Source organism: Dipodomys merriami, unplaced genomic scaffold (genome assembly GCF_024711535.1).
Source record: "Dipodomys merriami isolate MVZ:Mamm:240054 unplaced genomic scaffold, mDipMer1.0.p SCAF_135, whole genome shotgun sequence".
Lineage (NCBI taxonomy): Eukaryota > Metazoa > Chordata > Mammalia > Rodentia > Heteromyidae > Dipodomys > Dipodomys merriami.
The window spans coordinates 551,800-558,968 of NW_027202660.1; the positions used below are offsets into that span (position 1 = coordinate 551,800).

The following is a 7,169-nucleotide window of genomic DNA, read 5'->3' on the forward strand; positions in this document are numbered from 1 at the left end:
CTTTTAGACCTAGCTAAAAATGCTTCAAATATGATCAAATCTAAAATGAAAAAGGCTTAAAATAGTCATTGACAAAAAAATTCCAAACGTGAGCAATAGTCTGAACAATTTAATTATTTTCCATTATACACAGAATTTTGGGGAAATACGATCAGTAACATTGTTAGGAATATTAAGGTTTCTTTGTTACAAATAGGCACTCAAGGATATAATTCTGTATAAAGATTGCATCATTAACTACCAAAATTTAGAGGACATTACATGCTTCAGCAGCACATATACCCAAATTACAATACAGAGATTAACATGGCAATTGCACAGGATGATATGAAAATCTGTGAATTATTCCATATTTTTCATTCTTCAGATGCAAGAAATGAAAACAATTATTAAAAAGTTGATTACAAAATTACACGTGTAACAATACATGTAATTCATATAAATGAAAATTAGTTTGACATCAGTGTATTAAATCTTCGCCTTAGAAAGGCCTTTACATAGCATAACCTTTATAAAACTTTTAAAATTAGACAACACTGTCATTTTATTCCAAAGAAATATACTATAAGCACCTAGTAAAAAAGGAATCTTAAACTGTTTCTTTATGGAATGCAATCTGACACATTTATTAATGAACCTATATATTATAAAACAATGTAGTATTCAAAGTCTTATATCTAGGAAAGAATAAAATAGATTATGGGCATTATACAAACAATACAAAATATTTTAAAGTATAATTTTTCAGATAAGCACCAGAAATATCTTTAGTTTATTTAGTACTCATTTCAACATATAAATTAAAATTATTTCTGATTAAAAAAAGCAAAAACACGAGGGGGGACCAAGATGGTTATGGGGAAGTAGGGGAACACCACAGCTCTCCCCAACCAAAAAGAGAGTTTGAGTTCCAACGTTTAATCTCCCCAAGAGATCGACAAAAACAAAAAAACCAACATCCAGAGAAAAACAGGAGGTAGAAAAAAACAAAATAAAGAGTTAAAAAGAAGAATTTCACAACAGAGAAGCGTGAAGACCTCTCCCCCAACATCTATTGGCCACACAGCAGTGCGCCAAGCCATGGCCAGCCCGGCCCGGTGGGAGCTGCCGGTGTCCCAGAGACACAGGGGGCTGTCTGCAGATAACCTGCATCAAAGCCCCCTGAGGTACCAGTGTCAGACCCGCTGATCGAAAGGAATGAAGAATCCACTGAGCAGGGAGCTTACACAAAGATCCCACCCCTACCCCACACTCTCCGTTTGAGCAGAAGCTCCATCCCGCCAAAGCCACTCGGCCTCATGGCAGGAACCCCAGAGATACACCAGATGCCCACAGAACACCAGAACAGAATTGAAAGGAACAGGTGCTGATCCGGAGAGTGCAAACAGAGACAAATTCCAGCGCTCAGAACCTGCACAGAGGCCCCTCTCCCACCCCTTGGGTGGAAGCTGGAGGCCCATCCCATGGAGCTTACCTGAACAGCGTCAATGGAGGCAATGACAGAAGAGAAACACACAGAGCCATCACCTCTCAGCCCAGCACACAATCACCTCAATTGAACTCTGACTGCAACTGCAACCAGCAACCTATATCACACAGAAACAACAACAAGCTCCAGGTTGAGTACCCTGCAGGGGACAGTGTATTCCTCAAGGGAGACCAGAGCTGGTGGGAATCCCCAGACCCCTACCCCAAACCTGCATCACAGGACCAACTAAAACTATAAATTGTTCACGAGCTCCACCAGCCCATGGAGCACACTCAGCTGGCCAGGCTAGAAAAGAGACAGCCTGGAAGGGAGCTTAAATGCCCAAGCCAGGAACAGCGCCCCTGGGTCAAGACACCCAATGGTGGAAGAAATTTGAACTGTGTACTCCAGGCTGCGCAATCTGGGTGGGATACACAACAGCACAGGTCCAACCAGTGTGCCCTAGGGTGGGGGCCGGGACCAGGCCTGGGGATCTGGTGCCTGAGCAACATAACCAACACCTCCCAACTGAAATCAGAAACTGAGCATATGCCTCAGCAGAGGGGAGAAAAACAGGGAACTGCACCCCCTGGGAATCATGCCTGTGACAGCAAAAGGCCTTGGGGTTCAGGACAAGAGAAGTCCAAAGCCCACAAGAAACCGACCCATATATTCTAGGCTGGGAATTGGACAACAAAGGCTGCCAGCACCTGAAAATAGTCAGGAGCTCAGGCTGGTAAGGCGGCTCAGCAGTACAGTGCTTGTCTTAGGTGCAGGAGGCCCTGGATCTGATTCCTCAGCAGCACATAAGCAGAAAGGGCCAGATGAGGTGCTATGGATCAAATGGTAGGGTGCCAGCCTTGAGCTGAAGAGCTGAAGGACAGCATCCAAGCCCAGAGTTCAAGCCCACAACTAGCCAAAAAGTAAAACAAAACAAAACATCAGGAGCCCATAGCAGACTCCAGCATCTGGGAGAGTACATCTGGCACATCCGGACTCGCCAAGAGCACCTGTAGGAACAAACAGGAGCAGTCTAGGCTGCTCAACCCTTCTAAAGTCAGGAACTGCCAGTGATCTACATCAGAGAGCCGAGAACCCTGTGTGGGTTAGACCAGCAGCTGGAGGTCGGCCCCCAATAGAACCGAGATCGGGTACAGACTCTACCAGCACATAAACAGTAGCCAGGCAAAGACAGACAACTATTGACCAAAACAAAATTTCAGATTAGTCTGCAATAATCCCTGAATCCCCATGGGAAAATCACAGAGAAAAATTACAAGGTTTATCAACACCTAGGATAGCAAGCTATCTCTAAAAGCCAGCAGCCACCCAGGGGATAGCCCCAATGGGAGCAAAGCAGGAATGGAAGACAAACACTACATCCAAGAGATGCTGGAGGCAATGACTCAAGATATAAAGCGAGAAACACACCAGAAATTGAAAGAACACAGGGTCGAAATATCGAAAGAGATGCAGGACATCAAACAGGAGATGCATGCAAAAATAGAGGCAGCACACACCTCACTAAGCCATTACATAAGTGACAAAATAGAGGCAGTACACACCTCATTCAGAGGTGAGATTAGTATTTTGAAAACCAACATCGAATCTATTAATGAGTCCATTTCCTCCATGCAAACCACAATGGAAGCCACAGTTAACAGAGTGAACAAAATGGAATGTAGAGTGTCAGATACAGAAGACAGAATACATCAACTGGACCCAAAAATGACAGGTATGGAAAAATCACTTAAATGATGCCAAAGGGAAATTCAAGAGCAAGCAGATAGTGCCAAGAAATTTAACCTTCATATACGAAGGTGAGGAATATCAAAGCAAGGGAATGCAACACCTATTCCACAAGATAATCAGTGAAAAATTTTCCCCATCTCAAAAAAGAACATCTTACCTACATAACAGAAGTATATAGAACACCTAACAAGCAGGATCCCAGGAGAAACATTTCTAGACACATTATAGTATAAATGATAGATCTGAATGATAAGGAAACAATCTTGCATGCAGCAAAAATGAAGAAGGAGCCATACTACAACAAGAAAAATATTAGAATCACTACAGATCTCTCCACACAGACACTGAATGCAAGAAAGGCCTGGGAAAGTACCATATGAGCAAACCCAGACTGATATACTCGGCAAAGCTAGCATTCACATTCGATGGAGAACTGAAAATTTTTAATAGCAAAGAAAAATTAAATTGATACATAGCATTACGCCAGCATTACAAACACTACAAGAGGTGGAACACAACCTGAGAAAAGCAACCACTAACAGGGACCTGCACCCAGACAGACATTACTAGAAGTCTATCTGAGCAAGCACAGGAGGAAAGGAAAGAAGAAAAAAGTGACCATAATGCATCTCTCTATACTATCTCTTAAGATTTGTGGGCTTAATTCACTAATCAAAAGAAAAAGAACTGCAAATTGGATCCTAAAACATGAGCCATCCATCTGTTTGCCTTCAGGAGATTCACCTCTAAGCCAAACATTCAAACAAACACAGAGTGAAGGGTTGGAAAAGGCTTTACCAATCAAATGCCCCTAGTAAAAAGGCAGGTGTAGCAATCCTGATATAGGACAAATTGAACTTGTCATTAAAATCAATGCAAAAAGACAAGGATGAACACTACATATTAATGCAGGGAACAATACAAGAGGAGGATATTACCATCGTCTACTTACATTCCCCAAACATTGGTGCACCCAAATATGTTAAGCAAATACTCTCAAACTTACGGAATAAAATAGATCCAATATGATAATACTAGGAGACTTTAACACCCCAGTCACATCCAAGGACAGGTCTACTAACCAGAGGATTGGCAAAGAAGCTACTGAAATAAGTGAAGCCACACTTCAAGCTGAACTGACATTTAACAAGTATTTCACCCTAAAAACAACACAGTACACATTCTTTTCAGCAGCTCATGGTACTTCCTCCAAAATAGACCATATCATAGTTCATGCAAGGAACTTAAGCAAATTCAAGGGGATTGACATAATCCCCTGTATCCTATCTGACCGCAGTGGAATCCAGCCAGTTCTCAATAACAAAGCATACCGCAGAAATTACTAAAATACATGGAAATTGAACAGCACACTTCTAAGCAATGCCTGGGTAATGGAAGAGATTAAAGAAGAAATTAAAAAATTCCTACAACTCAATGAAAATGAAAATACTTCGCAAAGAAAATTGTGGGACACAGCAAAAGCAGTCCTGAGGGGCAAATTTACTGCGCTCAATGCCCACATCAAGAAAATAGAGACAGACCAACAAAATAATTTCATGTTGCAATTAAAACAGCTAGAAAAACATGAAAAAATGGAACCTAAATTTACTAGACAGAGCCAGATAACCAAACTAAGAGCGGAGATTATTGAAATAGAGATTTGGAGAATCATAACCAATATTAATCAAACAAAAAGCTTGTTGAAAAAATAAATAAAATTGATAGACATTTGGCAAGACTGACTTGAAAAGAAGAGAGGAAACCCATATTAACAAGATGAGGGATGCCACGGGAAAAATCACAAAATTTACCCAAGATTTCCAAACAATTTTAACGGACTACTTTCAAAAGTTCTACTTGCTAAAGAAAGAAAACCTGGCAGAAATGAATGCATTTTTAGAGAAATACATGTTGCCCAAATTGAGCGAAGAAGAAGTAAATCAATTAAATAAGCCAATATCCTACAACGAGATACAGTAAGCAATCAGAAGTCTTCCAACAAAAAAAAGCCCACCCACAAAAAATGAAATACCTAGGAATTAACTTAACCAAAGAAGTGAAGGAACTCTATGATGAAAACTTCAAAAACTTGAAAAAGGAAATCAAAACAGAACTTAGAAAATGGGAAAAACTCCCATGCTCCTGGATTTGGAAAGATCAACATCGTGAAAATGGCAATATTTCCCAAGGCTATCTACAAATTCAGTGTGATACCTATCAAAATTCCAACCTCATTCTTCAAGGAAATAGAGGAGGCAATCCAAAAATACATATGGAACAATAAAAGACCACGAATAGCAAAAACGGTCCTCAGTGGAAAGAACACTGCTGGAGGAATATCAAAACCAAATTTAAAACTCTACTATAAAGCCATAGTAATCAAAACAGCTTGGTACTGGCACAAGAACAGACCTCAGGACCAATGGAATAGAATTGAAAACCCAGAAATGAACCTACAGACTTGGAGCCATCTAAACTTCAATAAGGGAGCTAAAAAAACAGAATGAAAGAAAGACAGCATCTTCAGTAAATGGTGCTGGCAAAATTGGTTAACTACTTGTAGAAAACGAAAGCTAGATCCTTATATATCATCCTGTACCACAATCAACTCCAAATGGATCAAAGACCTCGGAGTCAAAGTAGACACTCTGAAAACCTTACAGGATTAAATATGAGAAACCCTAGGTCTTCATGGCACAGGCCGAAATTTTCCTAATAGAGACCCAGAAACACAACAAATCAAAGAAAGGTTGGACAAATGGGATTGCATGAAGTTGCAGAGCTTCTGCATGGCAAAGGACATAGCTAGCAAGATCAATAGAAAGCCTATGGATTGAGAGAAGATCTTCACCAGCCATACAATGGACAAGGATCTCATATCTAAAATATACTTGGAACTCAAAAAATTAAATCCCGCAACAACAAATCTTCAAAGAAACAACTGCCCAATAAATATGTGGCTAAAGACTTAAAGAGAAACTTCTCTGAATAAGAAAGAAGGATGGCCAATAGAAACATGAAGAAATTATCAACCTCCCTAGCCACAAAGGAAATGAAAATCAAAACAACATTAAGATACAACCTCACCCGAGTTAGAATGGCAAAAATCAAGAACTCTAATAACAACAAATGCTGGAGGGGATGTGGACCGAAGGGAACCTTACTTCATTATTGGTGGGAGTGTAAACTTGTTCAACCAGTTTGGAAAGTAGTATGAAGGTTCCTCAAAAGACTCCACATAGACTCCCCTATGACCCAGCAATCCCAGTTTTGGGCATTTACCCAAATGTTTACAAACAAGACCACACTAAAGCCACCAGCACAACCATGTTTATTGTAGTATTATTTACTATAGCTAAGATATCTAACCAACCCTGATGCCCCTCAGTAGATGAATGGATCAAGAAAATGTGGCATAAATACACAATGGAATTCTATGCCTCCATCAGAAAGAATGACATTGCCCAATTTGTTAGGAAATGGAAAGACTTGGAAAAAATATATTAAGTGAATTAAGCCAAGCCCAAGGAATCATAAGTCCCATGGTTTCCCTTATTTGCAGTATCTAGTATATGTATGAGTCATGCAGAAAATGCCAGATAAGGTAATGTTAGGAAAATGAACCCTAAGATATGTATTCCAATGTTTATTTCTTTGACGTGATTTTTTCTATCGCATTAATAAGATCATTTCTTTGTTACTTTGTATGTCCCTCCCCCACAGTAAAACCCATGCTTTCACTGTTTTCATGTCGTTATAATTTGTATAGGGGAAGGGGAAAAACAAGTCGTTTAAATAAGGATACATTTCGACCCATTGCAACAATAAGTACAAGTTGTCATGCCGAAAACGAACTTTACAACTTTGGTGGTGGGGGGAGGATTGGGTGGGTGGGCGGTGGGAGGATGGGAAGAGATGGGAAGGGGAAACAAAGGAGGAGGCTACAATG

General features: G+C 40.2%; 1 pseudogene; it reads left to right on the plus strand.

The window, feature by feature from the left end:
* The first annotated feature begins 261 nt into the window (after positions 1-261).
* LOC138825152 (U6 spliceosomal RNA) lies at positions 262-357 on the plus strand (annotated as a pseudogene).
* Positions 358-7,169: the final 6,812 nt, after the last annotated feature.